We start from the raw sequence: 18,497 nt of genomic DNA, 5'->3' as shown, positions 1-18,497 counted from the left end.
TTCCACATAACAGAGCACCTAACCCCTCCCAGCTATAACCCATCTGGGTGGGCTGAGCCCTAAGCCCTAAGCAATGAGTGGCAAAACTGGTTGAAGGGCAGGGCTCCAAGGTGGGTTTTTAGCAGTGAGCAAGGCGTGGTTCAGGGGAGATAGTGCTAAGGGCCTTCAGCTTTCGGCCCCCTCAGAAGGGTGGGGCTGCTGGAAGTGGCCTGGGGCAGAGTTGGGCTCCAGGCTCCTTGGGTGCCAGTGGCACAGCCCTTACATCCTCAAAGTCATTGTGATGCCCCGTCTGCTACCCTACTCAGTTTGTGTGGACACTGAGGGCTCCAAACCCAGGCTCAGGGCCGGGACACTGGGCAGTGGCGCTAGTGGTTCTGAAGAGGGCTTGCCATCGAAGCACTGGGAGGCTGTTTCCACAAGCCAAAAGGGCAGAGGGGCCATGGCCAAGATCAGAAACCCAGACACGGAGGCTGCACTTGGCAATGAAGGGGACACAGAAGCATGTGGATGTCAGGGGCTGTGGCTCACCATGCCCCAAACCAAACTCCTGTCCTCCCTGCGCCCCTCTCCCAGATGCCTCATTTCAGTGAACAGCACCCATCTTCCATCCGCCCCGCTTAGGAAGGCAGTGCAGCCTGCCAAGCGCTCCAGAAACTGCTGCCTGGACTCAACTCCCAGTTGGTGGCTTCCTGGTGGCGTGACAGTGGGCCCATTTAACCTCTCTGAGCCTCAGTTTCCTGCCTATAAAGAGAGGATGACAATAGTGCCTATTTCATGAGGTTTAAAATGAGTCAACCCATCTGGAGCAGTCAGAACACAGAGCCTGGCCCACAGCCTGCACTACGTGAGGGCTCACTTCTATAGTCAGGTCCTTAGCACTGCGCTGGCTGAAAGGCAGCCTGCAAAAATATGCATCCATGCCCTAACTCCTGGAACTGTGAATGCTGCCTTATATGGTAAAAGAGGGAATATTACCTTACATGGCAAAAATGTGATTTAGTGAAGGTTCTTGAGAGGAGGAGCTTATCCTGTAATATTCAGGTAGGCTATAAATCTCATGAGTGAGGCAGAAATAGACTAGACAGGCAGAAGAGAGAAGACAATGTGACCAGGGAGGTAGAGATTGGAACCCTGCAGACCCAAGTCAGGGAATGCCAACAGTCACCAAAAGCAGGGAGAGGCACAAAAGGATTGGTTTTCCCCCAGGGCCTCCAGAGAGACCCTGGCCCTGCCAAGACCTTGATTTCAGACTTCTGGCCTCTAGGACTGTGAGAAAAAAAAAAACGTGTGCTGTTTTCAGCCACCCTGTTTGTGGCAATTTGTTCTGGCAGCCACAGGAAGCAAATACAAGGTGCCTCCTTAATCCCAGTTACTCAGGAAGCTGAGGCAGGAGAATTGCTTGAGCCCGGGAGGCAAAGGTTGAGTGAGCAGAGATTGCGCCATTGCACTCCAGCCTGGGTGAAAGAATGAGGCTCTGTCTCAAAAACAAACAAACAAACAAAAAAAACAAGGTGCCTCCTTGACATCGCTCTCCCCACCTTCCACTGCTTTCTCAAGTCTCCCTCTGTCCAGGGAGGTCATTCCTCCCCGCTGCCTACAGAACCACCATCCTGTCCCCTCCCAACTGGGCTACTTCCACCCAACAATGGGCTCCTCAGCCCCCAACACCAGCCGGAGATAAAGATTGGGATAAAGATCAATGCCACCCCCTGCCTCCTGCCCTGTAAGGCCCTCTGTGGCATGGCCGCTGCCATTTCCACTGCCTACCTTGTCCCTTGCTCACCCTGGTGTCTTAGGCTTCACTCACAGTCCCTTGTAGCTGCATGTCTCCTTCAGCCATGGAGCCACCACACTTACTGTCACCCCATCCCATCCCAGCCCTAACTATTTCCTACTTGAGCTTCTCCAACAATGAAAACTGCTATGGATCCCTTCATCACATCCCAAGTGCACCTGAGGAATGAATGAATGAATGAATGAATGAATGAATGAAAGAAATTGGAAGATTCCTATATCCCAGGCCTAGCTAACTGGACAAGGTATGTAAACCCAAGCCACAGGCTAGCTGCTGACCCATAACCTTGTAGGCCCAGGAAAAATGAGCTGGCAAGGAAGAGATTTTCTCTCTTGAAAATCTGGATTTGGAAATGTTAAGAAAACGAGAAAGTGCTCTTCAGAGCACACACCACTTTCTTAGAAAAGCCTCCCCAGTTCTGGGTAGGTTCCCCAGCCACGCACACTCCCACCACCGTGTACCTTGCCCTCGTGGCTGTGGTCACACTACATCTGTCTGCCTCACTAGACCTCACGTTCCATGGCAGCCTTGTTCAGCACTGCTTCCCTGATGCACCCAAGGAGTGAATGAATGAATGGCAATTGACCGAGGAGCCATGTGAGTTCATCTCACAACACAGCTGGAGGCTACACCAGGAGAATGATTCATTCCAGAATCAAGGAGGTGGAGAACAGGCCTGCTCAGTTTCTGGTTGGTCTATCCAAACCCATCTTCGAGGCTCTATCTGGGCCCTGCCCAGGAAGAGAGAAGGGACCACCTGCAGATTGTCCCCAGAGTCAGCCAGTCTGGAGAGAGGACAGCTAATTATATCCCACGAGTCTTGGCTGCAGAGCCTGTAGCTGTTCAGCCAGTAGAAGGGCCCCCTCAGGCCCAGCATGGCCTGCACAGCTCTGATGGGCTCTCAGAGGCAGAGAGCACAGATGCAGTGTGTTTGGTTCCAGAGGAAAGGACCAGAACTAGGATATGGGGGCTGGGGCAGAAAGCTGCAGGGAGACAGGCACCAGCTGGAGAATAACAGCATTTTTTTCAAAGCCAGGGCTATGCTTGGATGCAACAGAAAGGTGGCCGGTCAGCCAGCCCTGGAGCTGTCCAGGTGTTAGATGCTCACCTGTGTGACAGGCTGAGGAGGGATTCAAGCACTAGAGGGCCCCTTCTAACCCAGAGAGTCTGCGCTTTTGTTCTCACTATCACAGTTATGTACATTCTAATGTGCTGTCACAGCCTCATCTGTTTCCTGGAGAATGTGACAAGCACTGTTTTATGAAGAAAGTAAACAAAAGAATCCCAGCCAAGGTGGTATCGCAAATTAAATTCACATTTTGAGGTCTCCTCCTCCTTGCTGTAACAAACACACAGCAATGATAGCTGAAATACAAAAATAGAAAATTTAAAGACATAGCATTACTCAAAAATAAAATTCTCAGGGGGGAAAAAACCACAACATGGTAAGTGGAGATGAGGCTGCAGGCTTGATGGGCTCTGAGTGCAATACAGACAGAGGTGCCTGGCATTGAGAATTCTCTGGGGTAACAGAGACTCATAGCACGCCCAAGTAAAGGCGGGGGCCAGAGCCACAATCAATGCAAAAGAGAACTACAGTCAAGCTCACTATTTGAAGCAAAGGGTTGGAGCAGAGCAGGTAGAGAAGGGCTTCCTCTGCTCTAGAGGAAAGCTGGGATGAAGTTCTACCAACTGCTACCTGCTGCCTCAGCCCACAGGAAGCTGCACACTCTGGATGGCAGGACAAGGTGGAAAACTGTGACAGATGGAATGCAAACATGGCCAGTTACTCACCCCTTCCTATACCCATAGCCTTTGGAATGACTTTCCTACCATCAAAAGGTGAGTTGGCACCCATGACCACCAGCTGATGCCTATAATTCCAACACCTTGCGAGGCCAAGGTGAGAGGATCACTTGAAGTCATGAGTTCGAGACCAGCCTGGGCAACATAATGAGACCCAATCTCTATAAACATTTTTAAAATTTAGCCAGGCATGGTGGTACACACCTGTAGTCCCAGCTAATCAGGAGGCTGAGGCACAAGAATCGCGTGAGCCCAGTAGATTGCGGTTACAGTGAGCCATGATTGTACCACTGCACTCCAGCCTTGGTGATGGAGCAAGACACTGTCTCAGGGGAAGAAAAAAAAAAAAGGGGGTGGAGTCTACTTTTCTACCTTTTGAATCTGGGCTGGCCTTGTGACTTGATGTGGCCAAAAGAATATGATAAAAGCGAGAGGAAGCCTGTTCCAGGCATAGGCCTCAAGAGTTACCAGAAAAAGACAGTTTCTAAGGAGTCAATAACTGGATGGACAGCAGACATCTCTTCAGTAACAAGAGACCCAAAAGACAAATTCTGCAGGGAAGTAACTGCATGCCTGGAATTCTGAACTCTGCTAAAGCAGTATTCAAAAGTGAGAGGAAAACAGAGACATTTTAAGACATCCAAATATTAAGAGCGTTGACCATCCTTGGCACTCACCATATGCGCTAAGTACAACTTGAGAATGAACTCAGCCAGAAGAAAAGGGAACTCAGAAGAAGGAATAGGGCACAAAAAACAGTGGCGAGCAAAAGCATTAGGAAAATGTGTTAGCAAAGTTAATGAACTACTAACTGTAACACGAAAATAATAACAATTAAAATTTTTGGAACCAAAATTCTAGGAAACAATGATAGAACAGATATTAGTGGGTTGTGAGGCATGATTACAATTCTCATCAGATTCAGTAAAGGAGAATGATATTGAATAGCATTAGATTTGAGTAGAAAAAAAGAAATTAATTTAGGATTTATGCTAAAGTGTTAAGGATATAACCACATCAGCAGAGGAAAAAGGGGGGAGTGGCAGAAGGAACACTCAAAATAAGAGAGTAGAAATATATCACTAATCACAATAAATATAAACCAATTAAAACCACCTATTAAAAGATAAACTAGGCTGGGCGCAGTGGCTCACGCCTGTAATCCCAGCACTTTGGGAGGCCAAGGCAGGTGGATCACCTGAAGTCAGAAGTTCGAGAACAGCCTGGTCAACATGGTGAAATCCCACCTCTACTGATAATACAAAAATTAGCTGGGCATTGTGGTGCACGCCTGTAAATCCCAGCTACTTGGGAAGCTGAGGCAGGAGAATTGCTTGACCCTGGGAGGCAGAGGTTGAGGTGAGCCGAGGTTGCGCCAATGCACTCCAGCCTGGGCAACAAGATTGAAACGGTGTCTCAAAAAAATAAATTAATTAATTAAGTAAATAAAAGACAAACTAAAATGAGTAAAACAAAATGGGTTATAGAATGTTATATATAGTATGATGTCTACATAAAGCTTAAAAATACTATAGATTGTTTATGGACATGTACATCTGCAGTAAGATATAACAATAGAGATGAGAAACATAGAACTAACTTCTAGATAGCTGTTGTTTCTGTGGAGGGAAGAAGGGGGGAAATGAGAATGGAGAAGGATAAAAAGATGCTTTGGGGAGGGAGGGAGGGAGAGAGACAGACATGCATGAAGATCAACCCTGCAGAACTTGATCACAAATGGAGACTGTAAACTCAATTCATCCAGGAGCTGGCTCTTTTTAACACAGTTCTCAGTGATGCTATTGCCCAGAAACAGACTTTCAGGGTATATTAACCTTCTCTCTGCCTGTTGTTCTCTCAACCTGGAACAGCTTCTCTGTCCTGTAGCCTTTTCAATAAAAATCCGTCATCTCCCTCTGTTCAGCTGACACACCACTCTGATGGATCCTTCCATGAGAAGAAATGCCCCCACTCAGGGACAACCTCAGGTCAGCCCTGGGCTGGCTGGCCACCTCTGCCTCTCTCACTTTATAGGCTCCTGAGGCAGGGATGCCACTCAACTCACCCCTGAATCACCAGCCCCTAGCAGGATGCGAGACACACTAGAGCACGCGGTCAATGCAGATGGTCTGGATGTCTCAGCTGTAGACCCCAGAGGCACAGAGAGTCCTCCTGGTGTGAGATTTACTGAGGAAAGGAGGAAGGACCACAAGCCTATCTCAGCACAGTAACAGGTGGCATTCACAGCAGACCAGTGAAAAGGCATCAGCTGTTCCACAGAAGTGAAGTTCTACATAATAAAGCATATATCATTAAGTGCTCCAACTTAAGCCATGTTTGATAGACTAATTTTTAAAATGCAATTTAGACATGGCTGCAGGTTTTAGACATGCCCTTATTGTTCAAAATTCTTTCTCCTCCCCACCCCCAGGATGTTTTGAAATTGCTAAGGTAACGTGCTTCCAGAAGAGTCCAACAATACAGTCATGGATAAAGCAGGAGGTGCCAAGTTGCTCCCCACTTCCCTTGCCTCCAATCTCACCCTCCAGGAATAATCGGTGTCGACCCCCTGCTCTCAAAAAACACATGGTGCTGTACATAGCCCAGATCCTTTCTTCCAGGCCACTCAGTGTGTGCCCAGAACTGTGCTGGACTCCTTGATACATATTTAATTTCACCCTCTAAACAGCTCTGTGTGGGAGGGAGGGTCATTGCTCCCAGAACAAAAGCCACAGTCCAGAATGTGACTCCAGAGCCTGGCTGCCTGCCTCTCAATCCCAGTTCTGTCATCTATGAACTAGGTGAGCTTGTGCAAGTTTGCACCTGTGTGTGCCTCAACTGCTTAGTGCTAATAAGTAGTACTTCCTTCATGGTAAATTGTGAGAATTAAATTCACACATGCAAAGAAATAAGAACAGTGTCTGACACATAGAAAGCTGATAAATTACTATTTCCATCTTATAGATAAGGAAACTGAGATTCAGAGAGGTTAAATGACTTAGCAAATCCAAACAACGGTTAAGAATTTCAAGCCATGGACCTGCCAGAAACACATGTGGTCCCCAGGGAAGATACAGGGTATGGGGTGTTACACTGCCCTCCATCCTAATTTTCCAACATGCTTTTCAAATCCTCAGGGTCTTTGACATTTCTTCCCTTTCTCACCCTCCGGGTCAGGCAGTAAGCTGCCATTTCTTGCTGCTGGCTATCAAACCTACACTTGTTCCTAATTGGTTGACTTGCTGTAGTCTGGAAACCAAAGATAATACAACTGGTAAGAAAAGTGCACAACACAAGTGCAGCTAGGAACTGAGAGAAGCCCGAAGCAGAGCTCCCAGACAAACCGAATGAGCCTTAAGAAAAGTTGGCCGGATGCGGTGCCTCACGCCTGTAATCCCAACACTTTGGGAGGCCGAGGTAGGCAGATCATTTGAGGTCAGGAGTTCAATACCAGCCTGGCCAACATGTTGAAACCCCTTCTCTACTAAAAATACAAAAATTAGCTGGGCATGGTGGTGCATGCCCATAATTCCTGCTACTCGGGAGGCTGAGGCAGGAGAATCGCTTGAACCCAGGAGGAGGAGGTGGCAGTAGGCCAAGAATGCGCCACTGCACTCCAGTCTGAGTGACAGTGAGACTCTGTCTCAAAAAAAAAAAAGAAAGAAAAGTCTTCTACTTTGGCAGTTTAGAGACCCACAGAGTCAGCTGGGTTTTGGATAGATGAAGTGACTGGATCTGTGTTCTCTGGATAAGTGAGGTATTGATGTATGAATATATTTTCTATATTTTAAAACTAAAGTTTCTGATTTAGGCATTTGTTAATTTCTCTGCCCTCAAAATGCAGAACCATGAATCGCAATCCCTTGGACAGTGTATTTCACTTTAAATATCTACATTCCAGGCTTCCCCAGGTACTGCATGTCAGTTCTAACCACTCTCCTCCATTCACATTCTGAAGGTATAAATGAGACCTAGAATTTTCCTAGGTCCCTGCTGCATTGCATTTAAATAACTTCCCAATCCACCACGATAAATTCTCTTTATGATGGATGATCACAAGTTTCTGTCAGATGTGCGTGTGAATGGATGTTAAACTATGCCACAAACTAAACATGTACCGGGTGCCGGCTCTGGGTTGGGTGCTCGGGGGTACCAAGGAAAGCCAGACCCAGCTGCTCCCCAAAGGAGGTGAGGATCTGGAGGGGTGAGGAAATGGGGCCCAGAGAAAGGAAAGGCAGCATGAGAAGTTAAGGGAGAGAATCCTAAAAGGAGTTGAGGATGTCTAGACAAGGAGACGCAAATGCAGCCTGGGAGAGCAGGGACACTGAATGACTGGGAGCCCCAAGTACCTCTAAGGTTTCTGATTTTATTCTCATAGTCACATTTTTGTGCTTGTTGGAATCATAATGAAAGCATACGCATTAGAGACATTGCTGTGGACCACACAAAAATACAAAGATTCAGCAGAAGCAATGACAAGGGAGATGGAACCTCCTGCACAGTCAGAGAACTTGGGTCCCTAAAGGGATTTCTTTGGCCTTGATTCTCTGATTAGATCCTCTCGAGTCACGATCCTGGGAATCCTAACCGCTCCTCTAGTGAATGCAGGAGACCCAGGCCATTTGTTGGCACACAAAAAAAAGCTTCACGAAACCCAACACTAAAGTCACAGCAGAGACAAGCTCACTGTGGAGTCAGAACAAGACCACAGGCAGTGATGGAAGAATCATGGCCAGAGTGGACTTACAGCGAGACAGATCTGCACCCAGTGATGCCCCCACTACCTGCAGTCTGTATGACCTGGAGCAAGTCCCCTTACCACTCCGAGCCTCCGTTTCCTCATCTATTAAAATGGGATGACATCTATCCAATTGGCTTCTCTGTGAGGATGAAAAATGGGTACAGAAAAAGCTTAGCCCAGTGCCTGGTCTATAGAAAGTGCTCAGAAAAGAGTAGCTGTGGTTCTTATTCTTGCCATCATGAAGAAACGTGATTTTACCCACATCAGAGGCCTGTGTCCCCATGGCTGTCAGGCTCAGGGCTAACCGATCCTGCAGCTCCAGTTCTCTGGTCTCAGACTTCATGAAGGGCATCCACCTTTATTCCACAAGATCCCTCTAAATGGCTTAATCATAGGCACCCTCGGAAGGGGAACCACACTTGGCATAATTACTAGTCTTGTGCCCTTTTTGTAATCTTGACTTTGTGGGGATTGTTCGATCACAATAGTTGGGGGTTTGTGCGCGGTATTTAATTAGGCAGATGAAAGCATGTTAGGATGAAACAATAGTATCTCTAATTTAATGACATGTTCTGCATCTTACCCTGCAACAATGACAAAAGATGCCTCCATGCAAAGGAAAAAAAAAGGTCTGCTGCATCTCTCTCTCTCTCTCTTTCTCTCTCTCTCTCTCTGTCTCTCTGACTCTTTCTGTCTCTTTCTCTGAATATTTCTGTCTATTTCTCTCTCTCTCTGTCTATCTCTGTCACTGGGTATGCTTCTATCTCTCTTTCTGTCTCCCTCTCTGTCTCTGTGAGTGCTTCTCTCAGTGTGTCTCTCTCTGTCTCTTGCTCCTCTCTCTCCAGTTGACATCTGCCTAACATGGCTACCGCCTCCCCAGCAGCCCTGGGGAACCAGCCTTTGCTAAGTGCTCCTCACTCCCTCCTTGATGTAATCATGACAGAAAGACTCCAGAAGAGACAGGCCCAGAGGAGAAAGTGAGGCACAGTGTGACTGTCTGGGGCTTCTGGTCCCAACTCTGTGACCTCAGGCAAGTCACTCCCCTTCTTGCCAATGATCTCTTCTATAAACTGACAGCTTTAGTTTAGGCCTGGCCTGACTTTTCTTTTAAAAAATAGTTATAAAAAAGGAAAAAGAGAAAACATTCAATAAGAACATAAGTTGGTGGGGAAAAGTGAAGTGAAGTGTTCTAAGATCTTTATACTGCCTGTAATGAGCATACATATATTAAGTTTAAAATTTTAGAAGTTATATATTTTCAATTTTGAGGGTAAATATTAAAAGAATAGAAACATTATAACTCCCTAGCAAAAGGAAAACAGAAATAATAAAAATAGACAAGCCCAAAAGAAGGTAATAAAAGAAACCTGTAAGAAGCAAGGCAAATATAAGCACAAAATAAAATTTTAACCCCCCACCCCTGCCCCAGAAAAAATTTATTAGGCCTTGTGCCCATGGAACCAAGATTTGAGGGAGATTTATAAAATTAACCATAGTTTAAGAAGGGATAATTAAACATAATAAAAACAAGATCATTAAGTACAGCCCAGAAAGAGAGATTTGCAGGCAGGTAACAGGATGATCTCAGAGGTCTCGTCTAGCTCTAAAATTCTATTATTTTAATTCTGGGCTGTAAAATGCCAACATTTACCCAAGTCAATAAACATTAAGAGACTGATATTTCATTGGAATCCAAGTCTGATTTTTCAATATTGATTTTTGTGAAGTCAATTTTGGTTAAAGTGCCTTTTTAAATTGGTGCTCCTGTGGTGTCAAATGTCAACATTTATTTTTCCAGAACTCTCCTTCCTGTGGGGACTCTGGTCAGCAAATGAAGCTTTTGATACTTGGAGTTCCTTGTTTTTCTTGCTTCTGATTGAGGGCCCTGATTAGTAGTGTATGATGTTTTTCACTGAGCCTTTAGGGTTTCCATTGGGATATAAAAAGTAATTTCTGTATGCACCTCCATCATGAAAAAGCCAGGTGAGGAAGGGTCGCAGTGTGGGGGAGAAAGGAGGGTTCATCTGTGGTCTAGCTGAGCTTCCCAAGCTTCACGCATGCCTGCATATGAACCCCAGCTCACCACTCACCTGCTGTGTGGCCTTGTGCTGGTCACTTACCCTCTCTGTGCTGTGTTGGGTCATTGGCAAAATGGACTTAACACCTGTCTTACAGAGAGGCTGTGAGAAACCAGTGAGATAGTACATGTGGATGCCTGGCCCAGAGCCTGGCCCACAGGAGGCAGTCAGCAAATGCCAATTCTCCCAAACCCCTTGATTTATTTTCTCTGTACTGCTACATTTTATTTTTTCAAATCTATAGTAAAGCTGAAAGGATAGTGCAATTAATACTTATATACCTGTTGTCTTTTCACCAATCACTAATATTTTCTTTCTCTCTCTCTCTCTCTCTCCCCGCTCCCAGCCCTGAATTATTTGTGTGTAGCTTGCAAAGATAAGACCACCTCACCTCTAATATCAGGGATTATCACCTAACGTTAAGGACCGTCTCCTACATACATTACCACTCTATACCTTTAAAAAGAAATATTTTAAAATAATCTTATTTAAAATAAAATCAATACTTTAAATTTCCCAGTTGTTCCAAAAATGTATTTATGGGTTGTTTTAAATCCTAGATTTAAAAAGAAATTCACACATTACATTTGGTTGTCAATGTCTCTTTGCCAACCCACCCTTGATTTTTTAAATGGTATTCCTCCAAAGCAAGCAGGGGACAAAAGAATAGCTGATAACTGGGTAGCAGAAGAGGTAAGAAGGAACTCTGGGAATTAGGTTTTGAATCTTCTCTTAGGCATTGGGTCCGGGTAACCTTGAGCTTCAGGCTTCCTTTCTGCAGATGTTTTCATTATCTGTAATGGACGGCTTGCCCTGGCCCATCTCAGCACCTATTATTGCTCCGGTGGAGGGAGTTGAGGTTCAGAGGCTTTTGGAGTCACACAGAGCCCAGTTTGAATCCCACTTCGCTATTTGCGGGGCCCTCAGCAAACTACCTTCCACCTCTGAGTCTCAGTTTCCTTAGCTACAAAATGGGTGCACTAGTATTTGTGCCTACCTCCTAAAGCCATCATGAGAATTAAACATGTGAAACACTAGGCACAACGGCAGGCACAGCAATGGCTCAGTGGGGAGAAAAAAAGCTATTATTGTTATTAATGTTGCAGGAATTGTAGACTCTACAGTCAAAGCTCTTATCTGCGCAGCAATTACCCTTGGCTTATAAAGAGCCCTTCACAATTTATGAAGCACTTTCTCCATTATCTCCTGTTGAATGCATGGCAGTCCAGGGAAGTGGGCCACGTGGGGACAATTATCCCCACCTTAGAGAGGGGACTCAAGGCTCAGAGAGGTTGAACAGCTTGGCCGAGGTTACAGCTGGTTACAGAAGGAACCAGGACTTGCAGAGTGAAGCAGGGGCACCACTGCCATCCCACCCTCCAGTTCCAAGTTCTTGTTCTGTATCCATGGCATCCACATCGTGTGGTTCTCCATCCATTCTTGCCTTGAGAACACATATCCTGCCTTATTTCAGTCTGGACAGACTTTGTGACTCTGCTTCTCAGAGCCCCTGTCCCCTACCACAGATGGAATATGATTCCTCCACCTCGTCAGTCAGCTAGTGTTCACAGAGCGCAAAACAGAAAGGCATGCTGTGAACTGCGAAGCATTCTGCAGACTGAAAGCAGCCACTGCTGCTATCAGACTCTGTGGGCCTACTAAGGGCTCCTTCAGGAAAAACATGCTCCTTTACAACGGGAGCCAAATAATTAGCCCAGAAAATTAAGGTCCCTTCTCCCAGGCCTCATTTCTGAATCATAAACTGCAAGAATCAAAGTCATTTTGAAAAATGGCTTTTTATTTGTCATGATTTTCATTTCCTCAAAGAGAAGGCATATTGTACTAGGCAAAAATCAATGCTTCCCTGTAATAATGTGCCTACAGATATCCGGTGCTGAAAGCCTCATGCAGAAGGAATGGAAGTGTATCTATACAATATATCAGTCACATCAAGAATCTGAAAATCAATTCTTTATGGGCTTGCATGAAAAATGCACAATTTTTTAATCAAAATACAAAACAACTGACTATAAGATTTTAAGACCGAAAAAAAATGTGTCTTGCCACCAAAAAAAAATGGTCTTTAGGCATCCCAACTAAAAATGCATTCTTTTAATGACCCAAATATTATAATTATCAGAGCATCCTCTACTTAAGAACCTGGTGACTATTCCTTCATCCCACCTGCAACTCACATATATTTTATTTTATTTTATTTTACTTTATTTGGTGTTTTGATTTGTTTTTTGAGACAGGGTCTTGCTCTGTCACCCAGGATGGAGTGCAGTGGTGTCATCACAGTTCATTGCAGTCTCAACCTCCCAGGCTAAATGGATCCTTCCACCTCAGCCTCCTGATTAGCTGGGACTATAGGTGCACATTGCTACACCTGGCTAATTTTTGTATTTTTTTGTAGGGATGGGGCGTCACCATGTTGCCCAGGCTGGTCTTGAACTCCTGGACTGAAGCGATCCTCCTGTCTCGACCTCCCAAAGTGCTAACTCCCATATTTTATAACTACCAAACAGAAACCCCCAGTCATGATAGAAAAGAAGGAAAGCAATAAATGTTTGTTCAGCTAGCTATGTACTGCAGTCTAGGCAAGTTGCAAGAGAAGCAAGAGTGATTAAGACCCACACCTGTCCTCAGGATGCTCAGAGTCAGACTGTATGTCAGACCATGGCACTCCTCAGCTCAAAACCTTCCTGTGGTGCCCTGTCTCACTTGGAGTCAAAGCCAAAGTCCTTGCAGTGCCCCCCCAGCCCCATGTGGCCTGCCCTGGGGTGGTACTCTTTGATGTCACCTCTTTTTCTTTTCACAGTGGTGAGGCAGGTACTTGTATTAATTTCCTGTGGCAGCTGAGACAAATCACTGCAAACTTAGTGGCTTCAATAACACAGAGACAAACAAAGAAGAGTCTTAGGGCAATGGAGATACTCCATACAATTCTGTAATGGTGGCTACGTATCATTACGTATTTGTCCAAACCCACAGAATGTACAACACTATGGACTCTGGGTGATGACACTGTGTCAATGTCGGTTCATCGACTGGAACAAATGGACCACTCTGGTGGGGATGTTGATAATGGGGGAGGCTGTGCATGTGTGGGAGGCAAAGAGTATGTGGGAAATTTCCCTACTTTCCTCTCATTTTTGTTGTGAACATAAAACTGCTCTAAAAATTTATTTTTAAAATAAAGTCTTCAGGCGGGGCGCGGTGGCTCATGCCTGTAATCCCAGCACTTTGGGAGGCCGAGGCAGTTTGATTGCTTGAATGCAGGAGTTCAAGACCAGCCTGGGCAACATGGTAAAACCCTGTCTCTACAAAAAATACAAAAATTAGCTGGGGGTGGTGGCCCATGCCTGTAATCAATCCCAACTACTTGGGAGGCTGAGGTCGGAGGATCACTTGAGCCTGGGAGGCAGAGGTTACAGTGAGCTGAGGTTGTGCCACTGCACTCCAGCCTGTGCAACAGAGTAAGACCCTGTCTCAAAAATAAATAAATAAAATATTTTTTAAAAACATACAAAAACGCATAATTGTCTTACAGTTTTGAAGGCCAGAATCCAAAATGGATCTCACTGGGCTAAAATCCAGTTGTCAGCAGGGCTGCATTCCTTCTACAGCCACTAAGGAAGAACCCATTCTCTTGCGTTTCCTACCTTCTAGAGGCCACCTGTAATCCTTGGCTCATGGCCCCTTCCTCCATTTTCAAAGCCAGCAGTGCAGCACCTTCTAATCTCTCTTTGACCCGTCTCCTGTTGTCACTGCTCCTTCTCTGCCTCTGACCCATCTGCCTCCCTTCTAAGATCCCTGTGTTACTTCAGACCCACCTGGATAATCCAGGATAGTCTCCCATCTCTAGATCCTTAACTTAATCCCATCTGTCCTATGTAGAAAGTAAGATAGCCGCAGGTTCTGCCATGAGAACATGGACATCTCTGGGGGCCATTTTTCTGCCTACCACAGTCTTCTTCATATCCATTTTTCAGATGGGGAACCTGAGGCACAGGGCAGCTCGGTAACTTCTCAGGTCTCACATGGGGCAAGTGGCTGAGCTGGGATTCAAAGGCACAGTCAAACTGCAGAGCCCAAGCCCTCCATCTGTCCTGTGAGGTCACCTGGCAGGTGCAGAGATGTTTGAGCCTCTCCATTTGGCTGGAGAGCCAAGGACAGTAAGGAGGGCAAGGGAAGGGAGGTCAATGGCAGTGGTCCTGGGCACTGTGGAGGGGCTGGACCAGGTCCTGAGGGGTGTGCAATGTAAGCCCCACGAAGATCTGGCCTCCCCTTGGACTCACAGGCAGCGTGCACAGGAAGGCAAGCAGCAGACAGGGCCAGAGCCTACAAGTCTCAGCACAAGGATGCAGGCCAAGCAGACACCATGACCTCACAGCCTCAGTGGGTCCTGTGGACCTGCCTAGAGAACTTGGCCCCCATTGGGATGCTGGCGTCTCACCCCCGTTCCATGAGAGGTGGATATATTTTGGCCAGAACTGTGGGAGAGAAAAACTTCAATTATCCTAATTGTTCAAATACTGTCTTCCAGTAGAAAAGAAATGAGATGTTAAACAAAAGGTGGGCGGGTGGTTGTAACAAAGACAGAGAGACTTAGGGTAGGAGGCAGAGTAGGGAGGAAGAGAGTCTCTCGGGAAGAGAGAGGAAGAGGAGGCAGCAAGGAGCTGCTGGTAGCAGCCAAGGAAGCAAGCTGCAGGCCGAGCAGACACCTTGACCTCATGGTCTGTGATGGTCTCTGCAGACCCGCCTAGGGAACTTGGCCTGCACAGGATGCGGAGGAAGCTGGGAGCTACAGAACGCTGAGGCCGGCTGCTGGCAAATGCACTGAGAATCAGTGGTGGGCCAGGTAGGAGCCCCGAGCCAGGGGCAGACAGGGAGGCAGCTTGCATCGATTTACTGTGGGACCTTGAGCAAAGGCTTTTCTCTCTCTGGACCTCAGTTTCCCCATGTGAATTTGTGGAAAGGAGGGATCAGCCTGTTGCTCCACAGGGCTTTCTGTAGTGCAGAACCTCCCCTCCATCACCTGCCCTGGGGTTAACTGCCAGTAAGCCCTCCTCCCAGCCTCCAGAGGCTTTGCTGGCCACCTACACTCAGGAAGCACAGCCCAAGCCCAGCCAGGCTACTGTCTGGGAACCTGGAACCAGAGCCCGTACATACTCCTGGATGATGTGTCAAGGCCGCAGCAGAGGGCCCCACAAAGGGGGCTGCAACCCAGCCCATGCCCCAGTTGCCACACGGCATGCCCACCCAAAGGCACGCTTGTGCTCCTTCCAGGCTGCTCCACCCCTGCCCTACTCCCACATTTACCTCCACTCACTTGCCCAGGGAAGGAAGCTCCTGGTCACTGATGCCCGGCTCAGGGCTCAGGACCATCCAGGAGACACCACCATCCACACCATTGCCCTTCTGTGGAAACTGTTCCCTGTCCTCATACCCAGCATGGCCCAGGCCCCTGAGAGAAGGCAGCCTGCTGCCCTGAGAGCTGTGTCAGGAGACCTTGGACAGAGAGAATGAGAACTTGGGAAGAATCTGCCTCTGCCACTTCCTCCTGAGGGGTCTTGGAAAAGACCCTGAGCCTCTTCTCTGGGAGGGGCTATGATACCCCCTCGCCAGGCTGCTGAGAGTGTCAAATGAGACAACAGGGTGACCGTCCCCTACAAACTGGAAGACTCTACACAGAGGTAGTGTGGTTAGGATCACTCTTCATCAAGGACTCACACACAGCTATGATGTCAGAGGTTCCCTCCGTCTTTAAGACAGACCTAAGATGAATCAAATCCATATTCTCCTGTCCCCACAGGCCAGTCACAGTCTGGAGGGAATGCATTTAGGCAACTCTCTCCTTTCATCCTCAGAGCACCTCAAGAAGCAGGGACTGGTTCCTGCCCATTTCACAGATGAAGAAACTGAGACTCAGGGAGGCGAAGGGAGCCAAGGAGCACACAATATGTAGTGATCTGGATTCACACCAAGTGCACCTGCCTTCAAAGCCTGACGTACCTTAAACAGGGGACAGAGCTTAAGACAGGGAAGTCAGGGCTCAGGAATGTGCATAGGGAGGCCCTGGGAGAACAGTAGAGGGGAGAGCTCCCTGACCGGGAGAAGAAGCACTGCAGCCGTGGGACCCACCTGGGTAGAGATTCGGAAGTGAACCTTGAAAACATCATGCTGAGTGAAAGAGGCTGTCGCAAAGGACCATATATTGTATAATTCCATTTATAGGAAACGTCCAGAATAGGTTAATCCAAAGAGATAGAAAGTAGATTGGCTGTTGCCAGGGGTTGGGTGGATTGGAGGAAAATGGGGAGTGACTGCCAATGGCTCCAGGGTTTCTTTCTGGGGTGATTAAAATGTTCTAAACAGATTGTGGTGATGGTTGCACAACTCTGTGAATATATCAAAAACACTTAGATTACACATTTTAAATGGGTGAATTGTATGTTAGGTGAATTAAATTAAGATTTCAGAAAAGCTGTTATTTTTTTAAAAAGGATAAGAAAATGAGTTGGACCTCTTGTTTAGCTAAAGGTGAAATCGTAGAGAGGTAGTGAAGAGCCTGGGTCAAATCCTGATCTACTGCTTGCTCTCTGTGTGATCCTGGGCAAGTCACTTAACTCCATGCCTCAGTTTCTGTACAACGGGGATAACAATACTTGTATCTCTTAGGACTATGAAGTTGGAGTTAGATTATGTAAATAGCCGTACTTAAAAAGGTTTGGCTCATTATAAGTTCTAGATGAGTGCTTGCTGTTATTTTTATTATCTGAAGCAACACCAAGCATTTGCATGTTGTTTATGTAAAGTTGCATCCTCTGCTCTGCAATGCAGTGGCCTAAAATGCTTCCTCTTTGGAGGAAGGATTCATTCAGTCAGTCAACGAGCACTAATTTCTGCCTCTGTCTTGAACTTCTCTTCCAGATGCTCCTGGAGGGCTGAACCAGCACAGAAGTTACAAGGAAGTGATTTCTAAGACACCATTGACATCATCCTGCTTCAGGAATAAGTGAGAACATGAAATGCCTAGGTTTGAAACCGCCTTTCTTGAGTGAGGACTGCAAGGAGAACCTTGGATGCTTTTCAGATGCTGCCTGCGTTTCATGGTCTCTGAGATTTGCTTCCTAAACAAGATGAGGCACCTGAGCCATAAGGGTGTGGGATCAGCTTCACGGAGGTCAGCCTCAGCCACTGGTGGGCCGATTTGGGACAGTGACCTCCAATGTCAGATGTCCACATGATACTCACAGCCCACCCGGGCTCTGGGACTTTCTCTGTGAATAAGCTAGTGAGACCAGAGGCCAAGCAGATGGCAAGCTGTGGCTCTCTCCATCATCTTCCTCGGAGGCCAAATTCCTCCTGAGAAAGGGTGCCTGGACCACCAGAAGCTTGGTAGGGAGAATAGGAGCCATGGACCCAGGAAACAGGCTACGGCTTCAAGGGTTAAGGCACTGTGCATGAGATGGAGAGAGTTGAGAGAAGCTATTCCCCAGTCTCTTGTTCATTCTTCCGGCTAATGCAGGAATCATCGGGACATCATGTGAAAGACTGCATTCCAGAGGGCTTTGTAAGCTGTCCCCACTCGGGTCTGTTAGTCTCATTAGGAAAACCTGACCAACAGTGTAAGTGGTAGAACAGAGAAAGGCTATGTTGTGAAGTAGTGATCGCCCTGTCACACAGAAGTGTCCACACAGGGCAGGTGACAGATGAGCACCCATCAGGGCGTTCTGAAGCGGGTCCGTGTGCTGGCTGATCTGTGAAGCCCCATGGCCATTCTCCTCGGTGTCTGTCCCCCAAGCCCGAAGCTCAGTTAATGACAAAAGGCAGAAACCAAATGAGCTGGAAGGGGCTCCAGAGGCCATCTAGTCTAGCGCCTCTATTTGACCAAGGAAAAAACTGATTTTACAGATGAGAAGTTAACTTGCCCAAGGTCACGCAGCTCTTCAGGGCAGAGCCTGGAGTCTTAAATTGGCGTGTTCAATTGGGCCTGAAGTTGGACATAGGCAGCCAGACTTTCTGCTGAAAAAAACAGTTTCAAGACTTTATGTTCCAATTGTAGCTAAAT

At 46.9% G+C, this 18,497-nt stretch overlaps 1 protein-coding gene across 1 annotated transcript in view; it reads right to left on the bottom strand.

Moving 5' to 3' along the window:
- Window positions 1-18,497, bottom strand: part of GABBR2 (gamma-aminobutyric acid type B receptor subunit 2) — a 422,753-nt gene that overhangs the window by 323,175 nt on the left and 81,081 nt on the right. The window lies entirely within an intron of this gene.

Source organism: Pan paniscus, chromosome 11, assembly GCF_029289425.2.
Source record: "Pan paniscus chromosome 11, NHGRI_mPanPan1-v2.0_pri, whole genome shotgun sequence".
NCBI lineage: Eukaryota > Metazoa > Chordata > Mammalia > Primates > Hominidae > Pan > Pan paniscus.
This window is presented reverse-complemented; position numbering and strand designations above follow the sequence as displayed.